This window comes from Mizuhopecten yessoensis, unplaced genomic scaffold (assembly GCF_002113885.1).
Source record: "Mizuhopecten yessoensis strain PY_sf001 unplaced genomic scaffold, ASM211388v2 scaffold1595, whole genome shotgun sequence".
Lineage (NCBI taxonomy): Eukaryota > Metazoa > Mollusca > Bivalvia > Pectinida > Pectinidae > Mizuhopecten > Mizuhopecten yessoensis.
In genome coordinates this window covers 659,556-673,367 of record NW_018404125.1, presented here as the reverse complement: position 1 = coordinate 673,367, position 13,812 = coordinate 659,556, and the positions used below count along the sequence as shown (strand labels likewise).

Below are 13,812 nucleotides of genomic sequence, written 5' to 3'. Positions count from 1 at the left end.
GACTTAATTATTATCTCAATGTGTACATGATATCCGGAAACTATTAAGATAACCCTTAAAAATTTGATCCATACGCGAATAACCAAAGATATCCTGACGCCCAACATTATGGTTATAAACATGGACATGTAAGTACCCAGCACTTATGTGATCATAGTAACGATACAGGTATCTAGAATGACAGATAAAATTGACATACTTTGTTCGTGCCTTTATATGTAAACTTCGTCATCAAGCATTCCTTAGGATAGGACACAAAAAGACCTCCCGGATATCTACGTTAGTCTGACGATAATTAGGCTGGATACATTGGATCAATGAAGTTAACCCGCGTCACTAAACCTACATTTAAATTTAAAGGTACATGCAATTAATTTATTGATTTAATTAAAATCGATTAGTGAAGCACCTTACGCTGTGTTAATATTTTACAAAATGGCTACTGGTGCAACGTATATGCTCAGGGAATACGAGTACCTTCTAAAATTGTATCAGACAATTTAGATTTTAATTTTAGAAAACTAAAATATACGGGCAAAATTAATAGAATTTCCTGTGTATTATATACATTGCCAACTGAATTATCCGTGTGCTCTGGTCTCCTTGACAACATCTTTGTAGGGCTGTCAAAAAATCAACAAATGCATATTTGATACGCCGAGTTCATTGTTTAAATATCGATTACAGCTTGAACGTTATGCAATATTTTACACCTCCAACGGTAATAGACGTAATGGTATTTATTCTGTGATGAACAATGCGCGATAAAGCATGATATTGTTTATTATCAAAAATCGAAATATCCTGGACTGTTACAACTTACAATATATTTTCATTTCAGAGATGTTGTTAGCGTTTTTCTGTAATACAGTTAATAAGAAATGCATTGTGACGTTGATATTTGCCATATACATGGAGGGGATATAGCTGTACATGGCTGGTGGACATCTAGTACATGTAGCTATCATACTCCTGGTACAGTTGTTAATGTAAGTCACATTTCCGTAAGAGGTACATGTACATGTAGGGGATATAGCTGTACATGGCTGGTGGACATCTAGTACATGTAGCTATCATACTCCTGGTACAGTTGTTAATGTAAGTCACATTTCCGTAAGAGGTACATGTACATGTAGGGGATATAGCTGTTCATGGCTGGTGGACATCTAGTACATATAGCTATCATATTCCTGGTACAGTCGTTAATGTAAGTCACATTTCCATTAGAGGTACATGTGCATGTAGGGGATATAGCTGTACATGGCTGGTGGACATCTAGTACATGTAGCTATCATATTCCTGGTACAGTCGTTAATGTAAGTCACATTTCCGTTAGCGGTACATGTACATGTAGGGGATATAGCTGTTCATGGCTGGTGGACATCTAGTACATGTAGCTATCATATTCCTGGTACAGTTGTTAATGTAAGTCACATTTCCGTGAGAGGTACATGTTCATGTAGGGGATATAGCTGTACAGGGCTGGTGGACATCTAGTACATGTAGCTATCATATTCCTGGTACAGTTGTTAATGTAAGTCACATTTCCGTGAGAGGTACATGTACATGTAGGGGATATAGCTGTACATGGCTGGTGGACATCTAGTACATGTAGCTATCATATTACTGGTACAGTTGTTAATGTAAGTCACATTTCCGTGAGAGGTACATGTACATGTAGGGGATATAGCTGTACATGGCTGGTGGACATCTAGTACTTGTAGCTATCATCTTCCTGGTACAGTTGTTAATTTAAGTCACATTTCCGTGAGAGGTACATGTAAATGTAGTGGATATAGCTGTTCATGGCTGGTGGACATCTAGTACATGTAGCTATCATATTCCTGGTACAGTTGTTAATTTAAGTCATATTTCCGTGAGAGGTACATGTACATGTAGGGGATATAGCTGTACAGGGCTGGTGGACATCTAGTACATGTAGCTATCATATTCCTGGTACAGTTGTTAATTTAAGTCACATTTCCGTGAGAGGTACATGTAAATGTAGTGGATATAGCTGTTCATGGCTGGGGGACATCTAGTACATGTAGCTATCATATTCCTGGTACAGTTGTTAATGTAAGTCATATTTCCGTTGGAGGTACATGTTCATGTAGGGGATATAGCTGTACAGGGCTGGTGGACATCTAGTACATGTAGCTATCATATTCCTGGTACAGTTGTTAATGTAAGTCATATTTCCGTTGGAGGTACATGTTCATGTAGGGGATATAGCTGTACAGGGCTGGTGGACATCTAGTACATGTAGCTATCATATTCCTGGTGCAGTTGTTAATGTAAGTCACATGTCCGTTAGAGGTACATGCACCTGCAAATGGAAGCAATATATGTCACCGAATCAATGATGTACTGGAGAATCAACATTGCTTAAAGACTACAAGCTGCGTATCTTGTGTGCGTTTTTGTGTATAGCTATAGTATCTTGTGTGCGTTTTTTGTGTATAGCTATATTATCTTGTGTGCGTTTTTTGTGTATAGCTATAGGATCTTGTGTGCGTTTTTTTGTGTATAGCTATAGTATCTTGTGTGCGTTTTTTGTGTATAGCTATATTATCTTGTGTGCGTTTTTTTGTGTATAGCTATAGTATCTTGTGTGCGTTTTATGTGTATAGCTATAGTATCTTGTTTTGCTGGGATATTAAGTTAAGCTTAAGATATATTTTGCACAGACCATCCCTAATTGGGAACGATACAGGAGTAGTGTACCTCTTGTTTGTCGTAGAGACTGAGAAGTTCTGTTTGCACTGCCCTGAGAACGGCAGTGTTCAGCTGTTGAAGTATCACTCAAGTACGGGAAGACGCGTTTTATTTGAGTGATAAAAAACAGATAAGATACGATCGAAGTGTTAATCATATGCAACTGTTCGGCATTCAGTAAAAACAAGACGAGTTTAATAAATTACGTTGAAAAATAAATGCATAGGGAACTAGAAGTCGATAAGATCAACAGGCGCCAAGGGTACGCCAAAACGAAAACACTAACAACCCTGGTAAAACCGGAAACGATTTTCTTTTTCAATTTTTCCTTTTACAGTTTCTTCAAAATTTCTTAGTATCTGAACTTCGGATAATTGTTTTATCATATATCGTTCAGATCAGAATGATTCTGTTCGCCTCGATTATTTGCCTTTTTAAACGTGGCGAGTATCACAATATTTATTAGGAGAAGGGAGTTGGTTGGGTAAGTATTTTACGTTCAAACTCCTATTCGAGGTCCGTATTAAACCCGGTCATCACCTCGACTTCAGGTTTGTCCAGCTCTTCTGTTTTCTCAAAATTCTGAATTCTGACAGTGTCCATGACCCTGCGTACGGTATACTCTCGTGTTAGTGTTTTTGGTCAAATGTTTGCGCGTCTCTAAGATCATACGCAAGAGTAGAAAAGTTCACCGTTAGAAAATGACGGTTTTTCGATTTCGTTTACCTTCCTTGGGCCATCTCAATTCACAACCAGAATAACTCTACTGTTCCCAACTGTGGCAAATATGTTTGCCCTTAATATAGCGTTGCTTCTTTTAATTTTGTCCTTTTGAGTTGACACTGTGGTATTTTGTCCTTTTGAGTTGACACTGTGGTGTGTTTTATCCTTTTGTGTTGACACTGGTATATTTTGTCCTTTTGTGTTGACAATGTGGTAAATTTTGTCCTTTTGTGTTGACACTGTGGTATGTTTTGTCCCTTTGTGTTAACACGGTGGTGTATTGTCCTTTTAAGTTGACACTGGTATTTTTTGTCCTTTTGTGTTGACACTGTGGTATATTTTGTCCTTTTCGTTGACACTGGTATATTTTGTCCTTTTGTGTTGACACTGTGGTATTTTTTGTCCTTTTGTGGTGACACTGTGGTATATTTTGTCCTTTTGTGTTGACACTGTTTTTTTTTGTCCTTTTGAGTTGACACTGTGGTATCTTTTGTGTTGACACTTTTATATTTAATGCCTTTGTGTTGACACTGTGGTATATTTTGTCCTTTTCGTTGACACTGGTATATTTTGTCCTTTTGTGTTGACACTGTGGTATATTTTGTCCTTTTGTGTTGACACTGTGGTATATTTTGTCCTTTTGTGTTGACACTGGTATTTTTTGTCCTTTTGAGTTGACACTGTGGTATCTTTTGTGTTGACACTTTTATATTTTATGCCTTTGTGTTGACACTGTGGTATATTTTGTCCTTTTCGTTGACACTGGTATATTTTGTCTTTTTTGTGTTGACACTGGTATATGTTGTCCTTTTGTGTTGACACTGTGGTATATTTTGTCCTTTTGTGTTGACACTGGTATTTTTTGTCCTTTTGAGTTGACACTGTGGTATCTTTTGTGTTGACACTTTTATATTTTATGCCTTTGTGTTGACACTGTGGTATATTTTGTCCTTTTCGTTGACACTGGTATATTTTGTCTTTTTGTGTTGACACTGTGGTATATTTTGTCTTTTTGTGTTGACACTGGTATATTTTGTCCTTTTGTGTTGACAATTTGGTAATTTTTGTCCTTTTGTGTTGACACTGTGGTATGTTTTGTCCCTTTGTGTTAAAACGGTGGTGTATTGTCCTTTTAAGTTGACACTGGAATTTTTTGTCCTTTTGTGTTGACACTGTGGTATATTTTGTTCTTTTGAGTTGAATCTGTGGTATATTTTGTCCTTTTCGTTTACACTGGTATATTTTGTTCTTTTGAGTTGAATCTGTGGTATATTTTGTCTTTTTGTGTTGACACTGGTATACTTTGTTCTTTTGAGTTGAAACTGTGGTATATTTTGTCCTTTTCGTTGTCACTCGTATATTTTGTCCTTTTCGTTTACACTGGTATATTTTGTCTTTTTGTGTTGACACTTGTATATTTTGTTCTTTTGAGTTGAAACTGTGGTATATTTTGTCCTTTTGTGTTGACACTGTGGTATATTTTGTGTTGACACTTTTAAACTTTGTGACTTTGAGTTGACACTGTGTTAAATTTAGTGTTGACACTTTTATATTTTGTGCCTTTGTGTTGGCACGGTGTTTTTTTGTCCTTTCGAGTTGACACTGTGGTATGTTTTGTCCTTTTGTGTTGACAATGTGGTGTTTTTGTCCTTTTCGTTGACACTGGTATATTTTGTCCTTTTGTGTTGACACTGGTATTTTTTTGTCCTTTTGAGTTGACACTGTGGTATCTTTTGTGTTGACACTTTTATATAGTATGCCTTTGTGTTGACACTGTGGTATATTTTGTCCTTTTGTGTTGACACTGTGGTATATTTTGTCCTTTTGTGTTGACACTGTGGTATTTTTTGTCCTTTTGTGTTGACACTGGTATTTTTTGTCCCTTTGTGTTGACACTGTGGTATATTTTGTCCTTTTCGTTGACACTGGTATATTTTGTCTTTTTGTGTTGACACTGTGGTATATTTTGTCTTTTTGTGTTGACACTGGTATATTTTGTCCTTTTGTGTTGACAATGTGGTAAATTTTGTCCTTTTGTGTTGACACTGTGGTATGTTTTGTCCCTTTGTGTTAACACGGTGGTGTATTGTCCTTTTTTGTTGACACTGGTATTTTTTGTCCTTTTGTGTTGACACTGTGGTATATTTTGTCCTTTTCGTTGACACTGGTATATTTTGTCTTTTTGTGTTGACACTGTGGTATATTTTGTCTTTTTGTGTTGACACTGGTATATTTTGTCCTTTAGAGTTGAAACTGTGGTATATTTTGTCCTTTTGTGTTGACACTGTGGTACATTTTGTATTGACACTTTTAAACTTTGTGACTTTGAGTTGACACTGTGTTAAATTTAGTGTTGACACTTTTATATTTGTGCCTTTGTGTTGGCACGGTGTTTTTTTGTCCTTTCGAGTTGACACTGTGGTATATTTTGTCCTTTTGTGTTGACACTGTGGTATATTTTGTCGTTTTGTGTTGACTCCTTTTGTGTTGACACTGTGGTATATTTTGTCCTTTTCGTTGACACTGGTATATTTTGTCCTTTTGTGTTGACACTGTGGTATATTTTGTCGTTTTGTGTTGACACTGGTATATTTTGTCCTTTTGAGTTGAAACTGGGGTATATTTTGTCCTTTTGTGTTGACACTGTGGTAAATTTTGTGTTGACACTTTTAAACTTTATGCCTTTGTGTTGACAATGTGTTTTTTTGTCCTTTCGAGTTGACACTGTGGTATATTTTGTCCTTTTGTAATGACAATGTGGTGTATTTGTCCTTTTGAGGTGACACTGTGGTATATTTTGTCCTTTTGTGTTGACAATTTGGTGTATTTGTCCTTTCGAGTTGACACTGGTATATGTAGTCCTTTTGTGTTGACACTGTGGAATATTTTGTGTGGACACTGGTATATTTTGTGCCTTTGTGTTGACACTGTCGTATATTTTGTCCTTTTGAGTTGACACTGGTATCTTTTGTCCTTTCGAGTTTACACCGTGGTATATTTTGTTTTTTTGAGTTGACACTTCGGTATATTTTGTGTGGACACTTTTATATTTTGTCCTTATGAGTTGACACTGGTATACTTTGTCCTTTTGAGTTGACACTGTGGTATATTTTGTCCTTTTTTGTTGACACTTTGGTGAATTTTGTTTTTTTGAGTTGACACTTCGGTGTATTTTGTCCTTTTGTGTTGACACTGTGGTATATTTTGTCCTTTTGTGTTGACACTGGTATCTTTTGTCCTTTCGAGTTGACACCGTGGTATATTTTGTTTTTTTGAGTTGACACTTCGGTATATTTTGTGTGGACACTTTTATATTTTGTCCTTATGAGTTGACACTGGTATACTTTGTCCTTTTGAGTTGACACTGTGGTATTTTTTGTCCTTTTTTGTTGACACTTTGGTGAATTTTGTTTTTTTGAGTTGACACTTTGGTGTATTTTGTCATTGTGTTTTAACACTGTGTTACGCTTTGTGGTTTATTCCACGTTAACATAAGCAGGTTTTAGATTTAACAGTGCAAATTATTTGTCAAGATTTTGATTGGATGAAATGGGGTTATCATTAAACTTCTGGAGATCTTTTAAGATTTTTTTGAAAAATTATCCTTGAAATAAATGACAAATATGCTTTTGGAAGTCAGTTTTGTCACCCTTGATGTTTTGCACCTTGAATCCATTTCATGTTTACATGTGGTAGGGAATTTCGAACCATTCTATGGAGAATGTATGTAGTACTATAACCACTAAGTATGGTACATGGATTTAATAAAAAAAAAAAAAAAAAGCATACATAAAACCCCTTTCAATTAAAACTATACCGGTGGTACTGTTTACTTTCCTCTGTAACCCGTCCTATTACCAATGATAGGCCGTAACAGGAGTAAGTACAGTTTATATTGAATTTAAATGTAATTACTTGTACTTTGTACAATGGATGGCGATTGCTGGCAGTCGTGGAAACGATGTTAAATGCCGTGTATATTCATGTACATATACACCGTATCAATGAACAATCTTTATTAAAAAACCCAGTCGAACAGTCGGCCTAGACCGTCTTTTACATCACACCGACTCAGGGATACACTGTTATCATGATCAGACAACTTGCAGTCAATTTGTGTAAACCAACGCGAATCCTTGCACATTAGATAATATCGTACGATATTTGAGAACACGGCGGCCGACATTAGATATATAGATCTAAGGGTATTGTTATCTCCAGCATTAATATGATGACTATATAGGTGGTTTTATGTATATGTATTGCCGTGTTCTTAACACTAATTTATTTACCTACAGCTGACACCACTCAATCTACGGAAAATCTCGTTCACGTGGGCGTGGTAAGTATCATAGGTACACTAACACGTTACATAACGCAGGCTCAGTTATCTTATTTGTTTAATGTATCATTTTTGGTTTTTGGAGAGATATGCGTTCTTTCAAAATGTGATGTTTTGAAAAGGCGTTTTAACCTTTTTATATATGATAACATGCTTGATGAGATATATCGTTAATCTCACGAGTGCCATTGTGTGATCTTTCTTTTCCACTTTGACTAATAAATATAAGATTGGAGAAGAAGAGAAGTGACGAAATGCAAAAAGTCATTGTTTATTTCGGAAATGTGTATGTGGTTTTTTTTTATAATTCTGGAGTGAACTCACCAGAAAGAAGAATGTTTTGATCACACAAACACTAATATCTTTCATGTACAATATGAAAATAATAATGACTTCAGGAAGAGGCTAATGCTACTTAATGACCCTTAATCGAGAGAACTGTGTCAACGAAGGACCGTTACAAGTGTGTGTCTCCCGTGACACAACCCTTGGAGAATTGTTTCCAAAAGAAAGAAGAAAATTATTTTAGTGCACCTTTTTTTTTTAACTAATTTTTAACAATTAAAAAAAATACACAAACACTTTGACATCTTGAAATTGTTATCCCAATTGTTGTGTCAGTGGGATCCTTTGGTTTTGAATAAAACTGAATTGTACGTTCTTACGCACCTTTCTTGTATTTCACCATTCGTTTATTACCTGTTTCGTCTTACTTGTATTTTCCCTTCCTTATCTTATTGTTGACACCATCACAGATAGCAACTCTTGGCGTCACGCTGCTTCTCCACAGGCACAAAAAAACACAACGCATAGCGCTCATTGCCAGGTGTAGTAACCTGTAGTCAACGAGGAATACAGCGAACTTTTCCCACGTGGAACAGAACAAGATTAGTTAGGCAATCGTTTCCTTAGAAATTATCAAGTAGTTTACTGATACTATTTTTGTAGTTAACGTCATTACATAAAGAGAGGGTCAGACCTTAATGAACGACAACAATACTGTATCATTTGTCACTTTGCTGTATTACTTATCCCCCCTATTTAGTTATGCACAAATACGATATAATGGAATACTTGATTACAATTTTAGATATTGATCAAGGTTCAACATAACACTGAACAATGGCATATTTTATTTCTTTTTGTTTATATTCTTTTATTTTTCTCTCATTATCGAAAATACATCTTTGTCTCTCCTTCTTTCTTTCTATCTATCTTCATCTTTCTCTTTGACCTGTACTCTATTTCTCTATCTTTTTTTCTAGAGATTTCTTTACCGACAAAGTATTTGTATTACTACAATCAACAAGTGACCCTGGTAACAGCCTAAAAATTATGACAATAGAGTACCAAGGTATATATATATAGTATAATAGAATAATCTTTTAATGTCAGAAAACCTTACAATTGCTTCTGTTAATTGCCAGGGTCTTGGAGATTTTAAGAAAAGAAAGGATGTCTTTACATACATTAGAAAAAAAAATATGTATACTGTCTGCAAGATACTCACTTCACATCAGAGCTAGAAAATAGAATAAGAACAGAATGGGGATATGACTGTAAATTTAGTAATCATAGTTCAAATTCAAGAGGGGTAGCAATTTTGTTCAACACTATTTTTTCTTACACTATTCATCATACTACGTGTGACACAAATGGTAATTATTGTCAAGAAAACAGACTCTAATAACTTGTTAGGGTCCAAATACTGATATTCCAAGTCTTTATTCAGATATAGAAGAAACATTATTAAATTATAACAATGAAAAGAATATTCTTTGTGGGGACTTTAATTTGGTTTTAAATCCATTGATAGACACTTGTAATTTTAAACATATAAACAATCAAAATGCAAGAGATAAGTTATTTGATATAATAAATGAATGTGATCTAATTGACTCTTATATGGAATTTCACCCAGATACAAAAAGATTTACATGGAGACGGGAAAATCCTACAAAATATGATCGACTTGATTTTTTTTAACCTCAAGAAATGTTTTGTCAAATATCATTAATTGTACTATTGAATCCAGCTATAAATCAGACCACTCCATGACAACATTAACATTACAATTTCAAGAGTTTAAAAGAGGTAAAAGTCTATGGAAATACTTAATACTTTATTAAGCGATACAGATTATGTAAAAACAGTCCGGAAAGTAATTACAGATGTAAAGAATCAGTATGCAGTTCCGATTTATGATGTAAATAATTTAGATAATATAAATGAAAACGAAATACAATTTATTATTGATGACCAGTTATTCTTAGAAACTTTACTTATGGAAATTAGGGGGAAAACAATTTCTTATGCATCTTATAAAAAAAAGAAAACTTCTAAAATAGAAAAAGATTTTATTAACAAAATTCAAAACCATGAAGAAAGGGAGGGAATTTCAAATAATGATGATATCCACAAATACAAAAAAGAGCTAGAGGATATTAGAGATAAAAAAATGAAGTGAAATATGTTTAGATCAAAGGTAAAATGGATAGAAGAAGGGGAAAAACCATCAAAATATTTTTGTAGTTTAGAAAAAAGAAATTTTACAGAACAAATAATACTAAGGGTAGAAACAGAGGTTGGGACTTTTACAAAACAGGAGGAGATTTTAGAAGAAACCCGAAAATACTACGATAGACTATATAAAAATAATGATAAACCCTCTAACTACTCATGGTTTGATGATATTTCACTTAATGATGTCCCTAAACTTTCATTTGAAGAAAAAATAAATTAGAAGGTAGGATTGATTACAATGAAGCAACACATGTATTTACGAATATGAAAATGATAAAAGTCCCGCGTTAGATGGTTTTACTGTATTTTTTTTTTCTTTCTTTTTTTCTGGAAAAATCTAAATCCTTTTATTATTCGATCAATAAACTGTGGGTATGATAATGGGGAACTTTCTATTACTCAAAAATATTATTTGTATACCAAAAGGAGATAGGCCCCGTCAGTTTTTAAAAAAAATTGGAGACCAATTTCTCTTTTAAATGTTGTCTATAAAATAGCGTCGGGATGTATTGCAGAAAGACTTACATCAGTTCTAGATAAACTTATACATAGTGATCAAACAGGTTTTATTCCGGGCAGATATATAGCTGACAATACTAGATTAATTTATGATGTAATGGATTATATAGAGGAACAAGACATACCACACGTGTTACTTTTAATTGACTTCGTAATGGCTTTTGATTCTGTATCATGGTCATTTATAAACCAAGTTTTAGAATTTTTTAATTTTGGTGAGTCAATTAAGCAGTGGATACACACTTTAACAAATAATATTTCTTCTTTAGTGAACCAAGGTGGAAACTTATCTAAACCCATAAAATTAGGAAAAGGTTTATTCCAGATGGCACTGCAATATCACTTAGACATGCTAGAAAAGAGCTTAATTATTTCTGGGAAATATCTGGACTTAAATTAAATTACACAAAAACACAAGTAATATGGATGGGAGTAAAAAGTATAGTACAGACAAATTAGTCAATAATCTTGCTCTATCATGGGGTTCAACACATTTTAATCTGTTAGGTATTCACTTTGATGTGGACCTTACTAAAATAGCTCAATTCAATTTCAAAAAAAAAAGTACGAAATTAAAATCATTAATTAAACAGTGGAATAGACGATATATAACTCCAATAGGCAGGATTACTGTAATAAAATCTCTACTTTTACCAATACTAATACATTTATTCATAGGATTACCTTCTCCTAACCAAAACATTATGATAGAAATTCAAATTTGTTTTATGCATACCTTTGGGGAAGTCCAATAGCTAAAGTAAAAGGAGATGTCATTGTACAGTATGAAGAAGGTGGTTTGAAAATGATTAATATCAAACATTTTGAAATGGCTCTAAAATCAACATGGATAAGAATTATTTGTCTTAAGACGTCAAATTGGCAGACCCTACTGTTTGAAAAAATAAATAAGGATAAACTGTTAACTTTAGGAAATAAATATATTGATAATGTTATCAAAAATATACTTCATAACACATTTTGGATGGATGTTCTTCATGCATGGAATCCATTAAGGGGGAAAATTGATATATCTCAGCCAGATCAAGTATTATCTTTACCCATTTGGTATAATGACTTAATCAAAATAGGCAATAATACTTTGTATTAAAAACAATGGTTTGATAAAGGTGTGTTTTTCATAAATGATCTAACTAAGGAAGATTGCAGTTTCCTTCAACATCATGATTTTAATGATGCTTTCAATTTAAAAACTAACTTTATTGATTATAATGGTCTCATTTTTGCAATAAGAAAATTAGGCTAGACTTTTGAAAAAAAACTTACACTACCATTGATACCACTGTATATTGATATAATTATCAAACATAAAAAGGTACAAAGGATATGTACAATGTGCTGAACAAAAATAGTGTAGTGCCTACAGGTCAAATAAAGTGGAACAATGTATTTAGAAATGTACCAAGTGAGGATTGGAAGAAAGTATACAAACTACCTTTTGACACTAATACAAATTCAAAATTACAATGGCTGCAATTTAGAATTAATCATCACATTTTAGTTACAAACACCTTTTTGAAAAAGATTAATTTGGTTCAGTCTGATATGTGTATTTTTTGCTTCATAGAAAAAGAAACTATTCAGCATGTACTATGGGAATNTACCAAGCAACTTAATTGTCATTAAGGATAAAAACTAAGTAAATCTACTTTTTTTCTCTCCTCTTTTTGCAAGTTTTTTTCTCCTCTGTTTTTCTTTTTCATTTGCTGATAAATTACAATAATCACCCTTTCATGAATAATTATTGCTTTCGTCGGGAATCTCTTTTCCTCTCTTCTTACTCTTATGTCTCTCTTATCCCTGTCCCTCTTTTTTTCTGGATAAACTTCTACTTTTTAACCAAACTATCCCCCAATCCCCGTTTCAATTAATTCCAGTCATTTTCTTGTATATTTATTTTTCTAAGCGTATGTTATGCAAGTTATATTTGTGAACCAAATTTTAAATTAATGATAAACTGGTTATTTACAGCAAAAAAAGGTATTTTATGTGTGAAGGTTAGATACATATATTTTAATTCAAATCCTTCTTGCAGAACAGAGTTGCACAGAATATTAATCATGATAAAACTTGAATATGTATGCTAAATTAGGAGAGTATTAATGTAAAGGACCGTAGCTGACGTATTCCATCCTCAGACGGTCCATCATGTGTATGATATGTCATAAAGAGATAAGGGCATGGTTGCATTTTGCAGCTGAGTTAATGCGCTTATGAGGAAGTATGCATTTGATGACCTCAGTTTTAATATCAGGAAAAAAATGGTACATTTGTATGAATATTGAGAGACGTAAAGGCTACCTGGTCTAAATGTGGATATTTCTATTGTGTACATGTACGGAATAGACGCTACCTCACAGTGAAACAACGAATCTCCAACAAAATTCCAGTTCTATACCTGGTCTAAATGTGGATACTTACATTGTGTACATGTACAGGATAGACGCTACCTCACAGTGAAACAACGAATCTCTAACACAGTACGGGATAGACGCTACTTCAAAGTGAAACAACGAATCTCTAACACAATTCCAGTTCTATAGCTAGTCTAAATGTTGATACTTACATTGTGTACATGAACGGGATAGACGCTACCTCACAGTGAAACAACGAATCTCCAATACAATTCCAGTTCTATACCTAGTCTAAATGTTGATATTTACATTGTGTACATGAACGGGATAGACGCGACCTCACAGTGAAACAACGAATCTCCAATACAATTCCAGTTCTATACCTAGTCTAAATGTTGATATTTACATTGTGTACATGAACGGGATAGACGCGACCTCACAGTGAAACAACGAATCTCCAATACAATTCCAGTTCTATACCTAGTCTAAATGTTGATATTTACATTGTGTACATGAACGGGATAGACGCGACCTCACAGTGAAACAACGAATCTCCAATACAATTCCAGTTCTATACCTAGTCTAAATGTTGATATTTACATTGTGTACATG

General features: G+C 33.9%; 1 protein-coding gene across 4 annotated transcripts in view; it reads left to right on the top strand.

Moving 5' to 3' along the window:
* Window positions 1–13,812, top strand: part of LOC110465918 (DNA damage-regulated autophagy modulator protein 1-like) — a 174,195-nt gene that overhangs the window by 34,137 nt on the left and 126,246 nt on the right. For 2 of the 4 annotated variants that reach the window (XM_021522125.1, XM_021522091.1), the window contains exon 3: window positions 7,740–7,783. The exons of the other annotated variants lie outside the window; for them this stretch is intronic. The gene's annotated coding sequence lies outside the window, so the exon portion shown is untranslated. The remainder of the gene's footprint in view (window positions 1–7,739; window positions 7,784–13,812) is intronic. 4 annotated transcript variants of the gene reach the window in all.